This window comes from Acinonyx jubatus, chromosome E1, assembly GCF_027475565.1.
Source record: "Acinonyx jubatus isolate Ajub_Pintada_27869175 chromosome E1, VMU_Ajub_asm_v1.0, whole genome shotgun sequence".
NCBI classification, from domain to species: Eukaryota; Metazoa; Chordata; class Mammalia; order Carnivora; family Felidae; genus Acinonyx; species Acinonyx jubatus.
In genome coordinates, this window is record NC_069397.1 from 2,306,830 (window position 1) to 2,319,700 (window position 12,871).

A 12,871-nucleotide genomic window follows, 5' to 3' on the forward strand; every position below is an offset into this window, starting at 1 on the left:
ACACGAGCACAAGATGAGGTGGGGCTCACTGTGGGCTTGCTGTTTAGCAGTCCCTGGGCTCCTCCCGAGCACGGGAACCGTGCATTAGACACTGGGGACCAGCAGTGACCTGGCAGATCTGTTCTCTGCCCTTGAGGCTGCTTGTAATTTCACTTTCAACTCCTTCAAACCTGACTAGACCGCTTATATTTCTACAATGGAACATTTATATATAGGTATGTACATAAATATGCTTATATACATTTATAACTACAAAACTCTCTTTCTCCATTATATATATACATTTGTCTCTCTCTGTGTTAAATATGTATATGTGTAGGGGCGCCTGGGTGGCTCAGTCGGTTAAGCGTCCAACTCTTTTTTTTTTTTTAATGTTTTATTTATTTTTGAGACAGAGAGAGACAGAGCACGAGCAGGGGAGGGGCAGAGAGAGAGAGGGAAACACAGAATCCGAAGCAGCACAGAGCCCGACGTGGGGCTCGAACTCATGGACCGAGAGATCATGACCCGAGCCGAAGTCGGATGCTTAACCGACTGAGCCACCCAGGCACTACTCTTTTTTTTTTTCTAAATGTTTATTTATTTATTTTGAGCGAGAGAGTAAACACGCATGTGTGCAAGTGGGAGAGGGACAGAAAGAGAGAGGGAGAGAGAGATAGAACCCTAAGCAGGCTCCATGCTCCATGCATGAGCCTGACAAAGGGCTCGATCCCACAACCCTGGGACCACGACCGGAACCAAAATCAGGAGTCGGACACTCAACCGACCGAGCCACCCAGGCACCCCCCTCCCACCCCCCCCGCCCCCCAATTCCTTTTCTACCGAAGAAGCTGTTGGTAGCAGTTTCTTGTGTCTCCTTCCAGACGCACAGGCTGTGCACACACAAGAGTGCAAGGCGTGTGTGCGTTCCGCGTTTTTGTTTTCCACTTTGCTGTGTACGTGAGAGCTTGTTTCTAAAATGGTGCACGTGTACGTTAGGTTTTGTCCGGTTTCTCTACCACAAACAGTCGTACAATGAAAAAACACACTGTTTTAGAGTGGGCCGCGAGGGGACCCCAACTCTCCGCTCCCGCAGAGTGCTGCCCCCACCCAGGTCGGATTTCTTTCCAGCTCGTTTTCCCTTCCGAGACCCAAAGGGCTGGGTGGTCCACCCAAGGCCTTGCCAAAGTCCAGAAACCAGTGGAGCCCGGAATCCAGGTTCCTCGTTTCCCAGCTCACCTCTGGCCACGAGGTGAATGGCTGTTGGCCATACAGGCCTTGATGTTTTTTTTTTTTAACTAATTTCTGCATTTACATTTGACTTCCCTAAATGGTCTGAGGCAGCTGCCATTGAGGTATCGGGAGGTATGTTTGCTTTTGCCACATTCTCTTCTGCATACAGGGGGGCCGGATGGTCTGGCCCATCAGAGCCAAGCTAGGACAGAGCGAAGCTGTCAGCTCGGGGCCAAGGCTACGGCAGGTGCCAAGGGCCAGGGGCCGACACGGCCAAGTCTGAGCTTCAGGCCAGAAGGCCAGAGGGTAGACTCACCTCCTGGCCCCCTCCTGACACACAGTTCTTGTCTGGGCTCAATCTTCCTTACTTTGCGACACGTATGTGACGGATGGAGAGCTGGGACAAAAGTTAAACCACGTGACCCAGGAATCTCTGAAACAGAGAAGGTGCAAAAGCCAAAGAAGCCGATGAAAGGCAGGCAACTGCCCACCGGGCCTTGAAATGCTGACCCCGCCTCCTCGCTCGACATCCTCCCTCGTCTTCAAAGCTGGGTCCTCTTTCCCCTGTGGAAAGGAATGGAAGCTTCGAGGAGAGAGGAGGTCTGAATGCTGGTGCCTTCACTTCCAGCTTGTGGCATCTGAGCAAAATCACTCGTCTAATGCAGCCAATGTCCACGGGATACCTGCCGTGGGTAAGGCACTTGACCGGGTTCGGGGACACAAAGGCAAATAGGTCACAGTTCCCGCACCCAGGAAGCTGACAGTAGGACGGCGGGGTGAGTGACATGATGGGGGTGGCGAGGCTCGGGCTGAGCGCGGGCAGCACAAGGCAGGGGGAGGCCCTAACCAGGGAGAGCACGGGCAGAGCCCCTGAAAGGCCCCTTGGGGCACTCCTTGGGACCAGCCGAGGAAAAGCAGCCGTTCATCCAACAAATACACAAAGTGCCTACCGCACACCAAGCAAGGTGCTCGAGACACAAGGGTGCTCAAGGCAGACATGTCCCCCGCGCTCAGGGAACTTGACATTCAAGTGAGGGAGACGGGCAGCAAATATAAACTGTGGTAAACAGGGGTAGGAACACAGTGTCGTGAATAGGCATACGGGGGAGGGGATGCGAACACGGGGCGGGTGATGAGGAGGAACCTGGAGGTGTCGCACCAGGATCACGGGTGACATTACACTTTTATTATATAATATTTACATATCCTACCTCTGTCTGACAAAGGAGCCTACAGTCAGTGACACTTACAGGAGAACTGAGTTCTTCTGTGACCTTGGCTTCTCAATAACCTTGTCCGTGACAGGAAACAGAGTTCCTGGAAGAAATGGCTGCTGATCCCGGAGCTGGTGCTGCAGAAGGACGAAGCGTGCCTAGAACATCGTATGGTGACAGAAGAGAGAAGGCAGAGACAGAGGGGGGGGGAGGAGGAGGACAAAGGCAGGAGGCGGGGAAAAATATAAATATTAAAATCATAATAATTTAATGGGTTACAATACATTAAAAAATACAGGGGCACCTGGGCGGCTCAGTCGTTTGAACTTCCGACTCTTGGTTTCCCCCCAGGTCATGATCTCCCGGTTCTTGCGTTGGTGGTGCAGAGCCTGCTTGGGTTTCTCTCTCTCCCTCTCCCCCCCCACCCCCCCCTCCCGCTTGCGCACGCGCTCTGTCTCTCTCAAAATAAAGCAATACAATTTAAAAAATAATAAAATACCCAAGTAATGAGTGCATGGTTGTGCTAAAAATAAAAACAAATAGATGGGGGAGAAGGGCGATTACTGTCGAATGTATTTAATACGTGTAGAGGGAGAACTAAGAAATCTGATCTCAAACCAACAGAGTCATCGTTGATTCAGGCAAGAATCACTTACAGATGCTAAAATCGTTAGGTAGAAGTTTGATGGAGAACAGGATCCTGGAGAACAGTCTCAAATGTCTTTCCGCAGACTATTGGTTCATTGCAAAGACGATGGTAACTTTAGGGTAGAGAAGCCTGGTACACGTGACCTTGAGCAAGGGCATCAAAGTTAGCATCACCAGTAATGGACTGAATTGATGTCCTGGGCTAGGACATCAATTTTTTTTTTAATCTTGATTTCTTTTTGAGAGAGAAAAAGCAGCAGCGGGGAGGGGCAGAGAGAGAGGGACCCAGAATCCGAAGCAGGTTCCAGGCTCCGAGCTGACAGCGCAGAGCCCGATGCGGGGTTCGAACCCATGAACCGTGAGATCACAACCTGAGCCAAAGTCGGACCCTTAACTGAGCCACCCAGGCGCCCCAAAGATGAATAAATATTTAAAAATAAAATAAAAATGCGCAACCTGGATTTAACCGTAAGAGAAAAATGAGGGGACGTTCTGTGCTCTTGTGATTTATAATAAATATAGAATTTCACTCTTGTCCTGATCTCTGGCACAGACCTCCTAAAACCCTTGGAACAATAAGGACAACGGGAGCATCTGTTGGGCTCTTTGGGTTTGTCATCCGGGTTCCGGGGAAATCGCTCCCGAACCAAAAGAGGTGAAAGGCGTGTCGGGTGTCCTAACAGCCCCTGTCAACCGCACCCGACTTTATGTTAATGAATTAGATTAATAGAAGCTCTTAAAGGTGGGCTGGTTGCCAGAAGAATCCTGGCGATGATAGGGTTGGGACTTTCTCCCCCGCCTCCCACCTCCGGGGAGGGAAGAGGGACTAAAAGATTGAGTCCGGTCACCAAGGACTGGGGATTTAACCCACGGGGCCTCGTGTAATGAAGCCTCCATAAAACCCCCAGAGCCCCTGGGCTGGTGAACACGGGGAGGTGTGGGGAGGGGGGCGCCCCCCCTACACGCACCTCGCCCGGTGCACCTCTCCCTCTGCCTGTCCCGGAGTCGTGCCCTCTGGTAATAAAACCTTGGTAAGTGAACTGCGTTCTTGAGTTCTGTGAGCTGCTGGAACAGATTAATCAAACCCGAGGAGGAAGTCTTGGGAACCTCCGATAACCCGTCAGCCAGAAGCACAGGGGCCAACTTGGACTTGTGGAGTGTGTCTGGAGTGTGTGGGGGCGGGGAGAGCCCCTCCTTCACCTGCAGGCCCCACAGCTGTCTCTCAGAATGGAGTTGGTCATCTGATGAGGGAGCCGAGGGCCAGCCGAGGGCCAAGTGCAAGCTAGCCCCGCCCAGCCCCCCAGATGGATGTGTGTGACATTCCTCAGGCACTCCCGGCCGCCGAGAAGAAAGGAGGGGAAAGAAAACCGAATGGTTAACTGACAGAGATTACAGTAATCGTGCGGGCCCTGAGTCTCCTCCCATCAGTTTACAAATACCGTAGTAAATACAAGAAAAAGGCAATCTTATCGATAGCCTCATCTCCAGACACCTGTAGACTCAGTTTCCTGGAGCCCCAGCATCACCCTCCCATGCCTAGTGATGTGGGGAACACAGGCGAGAAGGAAATAGGTATGGGGCGCCTGGGTGGCTCCGTGGATTAAGCCTCCGACTTGGGGTCAGGTCATGAACCCACTGTGAGTTCAAGCCTTGCTTGGAACTCTGTGCTGACAGCTCGAGCCCGGAGCCTGCTTCAGATTCTGTCTGCGTCTCTCTGCCCCTCCTCTCCCCTGCTCTCTCTCTGTCTCAAGTGTAAAATAAAACATTAAAAATTAAAAAAAAAAAAGAAGGAAATGGCAGGTGACATTAAATGTCCTGATAATCGGCAGCCCATTGAGGCAAATCCAGAGAACATTTCTCCAGGAAGCCCCTACCGTCCTCCTGTCGATGTCTCACTGGAGGGGAAAACAGCCTTAGCCTGACAATGGCTGGGCCTTGGGTATCTTAGGAGTCCTCTTTGGCGTATCAAAGTCCTTCTGGAAACCTCCCTTTGGTCCTCACCTCCCCAACGCCTTAGTATATAAGCAGCCTTCACAGCCCCAGGGCAGTTCTTTCTCCCCAGGGGTGCTTTAATAAAATCACCGTTTTTGCACCAAAGACGTCTCAAGAATTCTTCCTTGGGTCAGCTCAGCTCCGAACCCCCATCTCTCCAAAAACCCATCACATGGGTCGCTCAGTCGGTGTCGCAGAATTGGTCGATGGGTGGGAAACCCACGTACCTGCCGTCGGAAGTAAAGCCGTGTAGCACGGAGAGTAGAGGAGACACACGCAGAAGTGAGTGGGTCCTTTACACAGTCTAGAAAACAACAGACCTGTATTCAAAAACGTCAATGTCACAGGGGCCGGCTGACTCAGTCGGTTAAGCATCCAACTCTCGGTTTCAGTTCAGGACATGATCTCATGGTTCGTGAGATCGAGCCGCACGTCAGGCTCTGGGCTGAGAGCGTGAGCCTGCTTGGGATTCTCTCTCTCACTCTCTTTGCCCCTCCCCTGCTTGTGCTCCCTCTCTCTCTCCCTCCCTCAAAATAAATAAATAAACCAAAAAAAAAAAAAATCAATGTCACAGGGACACCTGGCTGGCTCAAGCTGGTAGAATATGGAGTGCTTGATCTTGGGGTTGTGTTGGGAGTTCAAGCCCCATGTTGGGTGTAGAGGTCACTAAAAATAAAAGATAAACTTAAAAAACATTTTAGGGGTGCCTGGGTGACTCAGTGGGTTAAGTGTCTGACTTTTGCTCACGTCGTGATCTCATTGTTCACAGGTTCAAGCCCTGCGTCGGGCTCCGTGCTGACAGCTGAGAGCCTGGAGCCTGCTTCTGATTCTGTGTCTCCCTCCCTCTCTCTCTGCCCCTCCCCTACTTGTGTGCATGCGAGCACTCCCTCCCTCTCTCTCTTAAAATAAATAAATTAAAAATTTTTTTCTTTTAAAGCATTGCCAGTGTAAAATACTCTAGGGTGAGTTCAGCGATCAATTATGGAATGTGTATGTAAACTCTTGTTAAAAAACAAATTGCGCGGCCGGGAAAAAAAACAAAAACAAAAACAAATTGCAACCAAGTAAATTTGAAGAGCTCATTGGCATTATTACTTTTTATTTATTTATTTATTTATTTATTTATTTATTCATTTAATGTTTTATTTATTTTTGAGAGAGAGAGAGAGAGAGAGAGAGAGAGACAGAGTGCAAGCGGGGGAGGGGCAGAGAGTGAGGGACACAGAATCTGAAGCAGGCTCCAGGCTCGGAGCCATCAGCACAGAGCCTGATGCAGGGCTCGAACCTGCAAACTATGAGATCGTGACCTGAGCTGAAGTCAGACGCTTAACCGACTGAGCCAACCAGGCACCCCCACTTTTTTTTTTCTTTTTATGTAATCTCTTAGCTCCACGTGGGGCTCGAACCCAGGACTCCGAGATCAAGAGTCACAGCCAGGGGTCCCTCTCATTGGTTTCATTAAAGAGAAACCGTTCACGAATGGGGCAGCAGGACGGGATCCAGCAAGGAGAGAGACACGGGGAAGGGTAGTACAAAACAGGAGGCTTTTATAGGAGGAGGGTGGGGCCAGAAAGTTATTGGCAAAAGAAAGGATTGTTCCAGGCAGGCCTGCTTTCTCGGGTGGCGGGGGAGTGGGGAGCAAGGTGTCTCACTGTGCACAGGGCCTCATCCTTCCCTGAACGACAGGGATGAGGAAGGGGGGTGGTGGCCCTCTCCTGCCAGACCCCAAATCCCTGGATGACGTTAGCACTACATTTCTGGGGGAGCTTAAAAGAAATGGTGTACAGAACACTGCTTTGGGGACTCTGAGGGATACCATTTGGGGCCTGCGATGTCTTTTTTAACACGTTCAACAAACTTTTGCTGGCACGGAAAATACGAGGCCAGCGGAACGTTCCCAGCCCCCACCCTTACAGACCGTGGGAAATTCCTTCTCTGCACATAAGCGATATCAATCAAACTGGGCCTCTAAAAACAAAACAAAACAAAACAAAAAAGCAAAACAAACAACAACAAAAACCCCCAAACCCCCAAAGCCTTATTTTCTCTCGTGATAATGGTAGAAAATTTGAGAAGAAAAGCGTAAAAAGCCAGAGGAAAACAAATCACAGTGACGGATTTCCTTTCGGTATTTTTCCTACGATTCCCTCTTTTCCCCAGTCGCTTCCACTTGGTGTCCAAAAAAATGCAAGTTAATTCTCGCATTGGCCACAAACCAAGAGCAAAAAGGTTAAACGTACTGAATGAATTTTTCAAGCCAAAGTTAAAGGCTCAGAGGGTGATGTGCGGTCTCCAAGGGTCCAATCCCTGTTTTTTTCCATTAGCAGGTGTGACCCCAGGCCTGGTGGAGGCCACATGGCTCTCCCCCGCTCAGCAAGATTCCTGCTTTCTTTTGCAATTTTTTTTTCTTTCTACAAACTGAAATGCTGCGTTCACTTGATAGCAAATCCAGCAGAACAGAGATTTCCATGGAAAACAACACTGCCTCACGCCTTCCCATCCAGTCTCACCCCGCCCCACCCCTTCGACTTAGACACAAGCACCGTTAAAGGTTCCTGTTCCTGCTTCTTCTGGAAGTTATTTCCGAAACCCTAGCTAAAACGAGCGTACTTGGATTTGTTTTCTATATTGCCTTTAGCGAATATTGACTTTCCGACACACAACGTGAGGCCTTTAACTCACCCCTACTTCTTCGTCCCCTTTTTCCAGCGATCACTACTTGTATAAATATTTTTGTTTTTGTATTACTCATTTCTCTTAAAGAGGTGAGCCTCTGTTCTAATTTTATCAGTGTCTTTGGCGAGAGAAGCCAGCTCGTAACTCCTCTTTCTCCACTTCCACAGGCAACCTCTTCTTGCCTCACAGTTACAAAGTTAAGATTTTGAGTATCAACAGTCTTTCCTGCAACCATAACCAAGTGTTCTGGAATTTTCTACAGGTTGACTCTAAAACACAAGCCGTACATGTCCTAGTTCCTGCATGCAACCCTACAGTCCAGGAGAACGTTTCAAGCATTCAAGGTCATTCATTAAAAGTGTATCAGTTAGGGGCACCTGAGTGGCTCAGTCAGTTAAGCTCCTAACTCTTGATCTCGGCGTCCTGAGTTCAGGCCCTGCATTCGGCTCTGTGCTGGGCATAAAGCCTACTTTAAAAAAAAAAAAAAAAAAAAAGCATATCAATATTACGTAAGGATTTTCTTTTCTTTTCTTTTCCTTTTTTTCTTTTCTTTTTTTTCTTTTCTTTTCTTTTCTTTTCAGGTAGGCTCCACACCCCACGTGGATCCCTATCTTATTTTTCATTTAAATGAAGAGTTTCTTGGGGCACCCAGCTGGCTCAGTCAATGGAGCATGTGACTCTTGATCTCTGGGTGGTGAGTTCAAACCTCACATTGGGAGTAGAGATTACTTAAAAATAAAATCTTAGCAGCACTCAGCTGGCTCAGTCAGAAGAACAATTCTTGATCTTGGAGTCGTGAGTTCGAGTCCCATGCTGGGTGTGGAGATTACTAAAAAAAAAATTAAGAAAGAGTTTCTTCTTCAGTTTTGGAATTTTTCTACTAGAGATTCTAATTGTTTTTCTTTCTTCTTGTACTCTTTACCTATATAATATCTTTTTTTGTTTGTTTTTTTAAAGTTTATGGGGTGCCTGGGTGGCTCAGTTGGTTAAGTGTCTGACTTTGGCTTGGGTCGTGATCTCACAGTTTGTGGATTCGAGCCCCATGTCGGGCTCTGTGCTGACAGCTGGGAGCCTGGAGCCTGCTTCGGATTCTGTGTCTCCCTCCCTCTCTGCCCCTCCACCACTCATGCTCTGTCTCTCAAAAATGAATAAATATTTTTAAAAAATTAAAACAAAATAAAGATAAAGTTTATTTAAAACCTCAGGGCACCTGGGTGACCAGTTGGTTGGGCATGGGACTCTTGATCTCGGCTCAGGTCATGATCTCACAGTTCATGAGTTCGAGCCCCACACTGGGCTTTGCGCTGACAGTGCTGAGCCTGTTTGAGATTCTCTCTCTCCCTCTTTCTCTGTCCCTCCCCTGCACATGTGCGCGCGCTCTCTCTCTAAATAAAAACAAACATTTTTAAAAAATAAATAAAGCGGGGTGCCTAGGTGGCTCGGTCGGTTAAGCATCCGACTTCGGCTCAGGTCATGATCTCACGGTCTGTGAGTTCGAGCCCCGCGTCGGGCTCTGTGCTGACAGCTCAGAGCCTGGAGCCTGTTTCGGATTCTGTGTCTCCCTCTCTCTCTGCCCCTCCCCCGTTCATGCTCTGTCTCTCTCTGTCTCAAAAATAAACATTAAAAAAAAAAAAAGGAAACTTTTAACATCTTCCCTTTATTCCTGATGTTGTGAAATTTCACGAGGAAGTATCTACACATGGATAATTTTTCATTCATTAGCTTGAGCACACAACAGACCCGTCCAGAATGAAGACAAGCCTTTCAGTTCTGGAAATTATCTCTGATCGTTTTCCTAAGATATTTTTCTTCCCTCCCTTTTATTCAAATTCATTTTCTAGGATTCCTAATAACCGTATAGTCCTCCTGGATTGGTCCTCTGTGTTTGCTATCTTCTCTCCCTGATTTCCCGCTTTTCATCTTTTTTGCTGTATACAGTTGTTTTCCTCAACTCTGGTTTTGTTTTGTTTTTTTTTTTAAGATTTTAATTTTAAGTTATCTCTATGCCCAATGTGGGGCTCAAACTTACAACAGCAAAAACAAAACAAAAAAACAAAAAAAAACCCCTTACAACCACGAGATCAAGAGTCACGTGCTAACTAACTGAGCCAGCCAGGTCTCTGTTTTTAATCTTTCTATGAAACATTTTATTTTTATGGTGCCGCCTGGCTCGCTTAGTTGGAAGAGTGTGCAACTCTTGATCTTGGGGTGTGGGTTTGAGCCCCAGGTTGAGAGTAGAGATTACTAAAAAAAAAAATAAAAATTGTAAACAATTAAAAAGAGGCACCTGGTGGCTCAGTCGATTGAGTCCAACTCTTGGTCTTAGCTCAGGTCTTGATTTCAGGGTTGTGAGTTCAAGCCCTACATTGGGCTCTGCACTGGCATGAAACCTACTTAAAATTATTTTATTTTATTTTGCAACCATATTTTTAGCCACTGGGAAATATTGCTTTCTGATTGTTCCTTTTTCATGTAGTATCTACTTCTTATGTTATGAATGTTTTGTCTTCAATCTCTTTAAGGGATGCCTGGGGGGCTCAGTCGGTTGAGCATCTAACTTCCGCTCTGGCTCTCTCTCTCTCTGCCCCTCCCCTGCTCGTGCTCTGTCTCTCTCTCTTTCAAAAATAAATTTAAAAAAAAATAATAAAAACATTAAAAACAACAACAAAAAACAATCAGGGGCACCTGGCTGGCTCGTCGGGTAGAGCGTGCAACTCCTGACCTCAAGGACATGAGTTTGAGCCCCATTTTGGGTGTAGAGATTACCTTAAAAAAAAAAAAAGGCTAAAACAAATCAGCTGATTATCAATAGAAATACCAACTGACCGTTTACACTTTAAGACTATTTGAGCCTCTCACCTTGTTGTGTAAATTCTCCATGATTCCACCCTAACCCTTACCTACCTTAATCAACAACCCCTGTTCCTGCCCCTGCATGGGAACACCTGCTTGAAACCAGACTTTAAGGTCTCAATAAATGTCGTGGGCTTGCCCATTTCCCTATGAGGTGTCAGACCTTTGAGGGGCAAGCAATAAAGTCTAATTTGTCTTCTCAACAGTTTGTTCTAGTGACATTTGGGGAACCAGCATTTGACAAGGTGCTGGGAACATAGTGAATAAAGTCCTCATAGAATTTACCTTCTAGAAATAGACGCTTCTTCTAGAAGCAGAAGCCAGAAAATATATAATTTTATACTTTACAATGTAGATGGGGAGATAGTAGCCAATCTATCATTATAAATTGTGAGAGCTGAGAAACCGATAAGGGGTACCAGAACAGAGAATGAGGGAAGTTTGGATCCTGTTTAGAAAAGATGATCTGGAAAACCCTCCAAAATGACTCTGAGCTGGGGTGGTCTGAGTGTCCCAAGTATGGGGAATAAAAGTGATGAGACCCTGAAGGAGGAAGGTAGGTCAGCAGGTTCCAGAACAAAAGGGCAGGACAACATAGAGCCTCAAGGCAGAAGTTTCTCCATACACTTCCCTTAGAATCACTGCTTTACCCTCTTTAATTATTCCTCTTGCAACAGAATTGTTTGCTAATCCTTTTTCACTGCAAATGTGCGGAAGTGAATGTTAACAGGTGAAATGCATTCTTTTTAGTTAGTTATTTATTTATTTATTTTGAGCGCGAGGGAGAGAAACAGTCCTAGTGAGGGGAGGGCAGAGAGAGGAAGAGAGAGAATCCCAAGCAGGCTTTGCATGCTCACCGAGGAGCCCGGTGAGCCCGGCGAGGGGCTCGAACGCAGGAAACCATGAGATCATGACAGGAGCTGAAACCAAGAATCCGAGGAGCCACCCAGGCGCCCCATGTGTTAAATGCATTCTTGAGGGTCCGGCTTTTACCAAATTCATTTATAGGGCTCTCCTAGAGCTCATTTAGGCCCTGTGATTACCGGAAGCAGCCCGTGTGTTTCCAGACACATGCATTTGGGGAACACTAACGGGGCAGAGGATGACGCAACCCACCGCCAGATGCTCACGTTTTTTAACTGACCACCAACTGATCTGCCCAGAGTAGTGAAAACAGGACCCGCGTTAACCATGTCCTCAGGTTCTTTTCCAGTTCCTCGTGATGGGGTTTTGAAGAGGGAAGGGGGTTCAGAGCTGAGCTGACAGCCGAGAAAGAATTCTTGAGACATCATTGGTGCAAAACAAGATGATTTTATTAAAGCACGGGGACAGGACCCCTGGGTAGAAAGAGTTGCCCCGGGGGGTTGTGAAGGCTGCTTATATACTAAGGCGTTGGGGAGGTGAGGACCAAAGGGAGGTTTCCAGAAGGACTTTGATACGCCAAAGAGGACTCCTAAGATACCCAAGGCCCAGCCATTGTCAGGCTAAGGCTGTTTTCCCCTCCAGTGAGACATCGACAGGAGGACGGTAGGGGCTTCCTGGAGAAATGTTCTCTGGATTTGCCTCAATGGGCTGCCGATTATCAGGACATTTAATGTCACCTGCCATTTCCTTCTTTTTTTTTTTTAATTTTTAATGTTTTATTTTACACTTGAGACAGAGAGAGAGCAGGGGAGAGGAGGGGCAGAGAGACGCAGACAGAATCTGAAGCAGGCTCCGGGCTCGAGCTGTCAGCACAGAGTTCCAAGCAAGGCTTGAACTCACAGTGAGTTCATGACCTGACCCCAAGTCGGAGGCTTAATCCACGGAGCCACCCAGGCGCCCCATACCTATTTCCTTCTCGCCTGTGTTCCCCACATCACTAGGCAGGGGAGGGTGATGCTGGGGCTCCAGGAAACTGAGTCTACAGGTGTCTGGAGATGAGGCTATCGATAAGATTGCCTTTTTCTTGTATTTTACTAAAATATTTACAGGCTGATGGGAGACTCAGGTCCTGCACGACTGTGATCTCTATCAGTTAACCATTCGTTTTTCTTTCCTTTCCTTTGTTCTCGGGCGGCCGGGAGTGCCTGAGGAATAGCACACACATCCCATCTCGGGGGTGGGGGCAGGGGAGGGCGGGGAGGGGGGGGATCGTGCTGGCTTGCGCTTGGCCCTCAATGGGCCTTAGGCTCTCTCATCACTTGCACGGAAGTACCGGCCTGCGGTGCAGCCGATAAAGTCCAAACTTGCTCTGGACCCGACCACACCGCGCGGTGACCTCGGGCAGGAGCCCG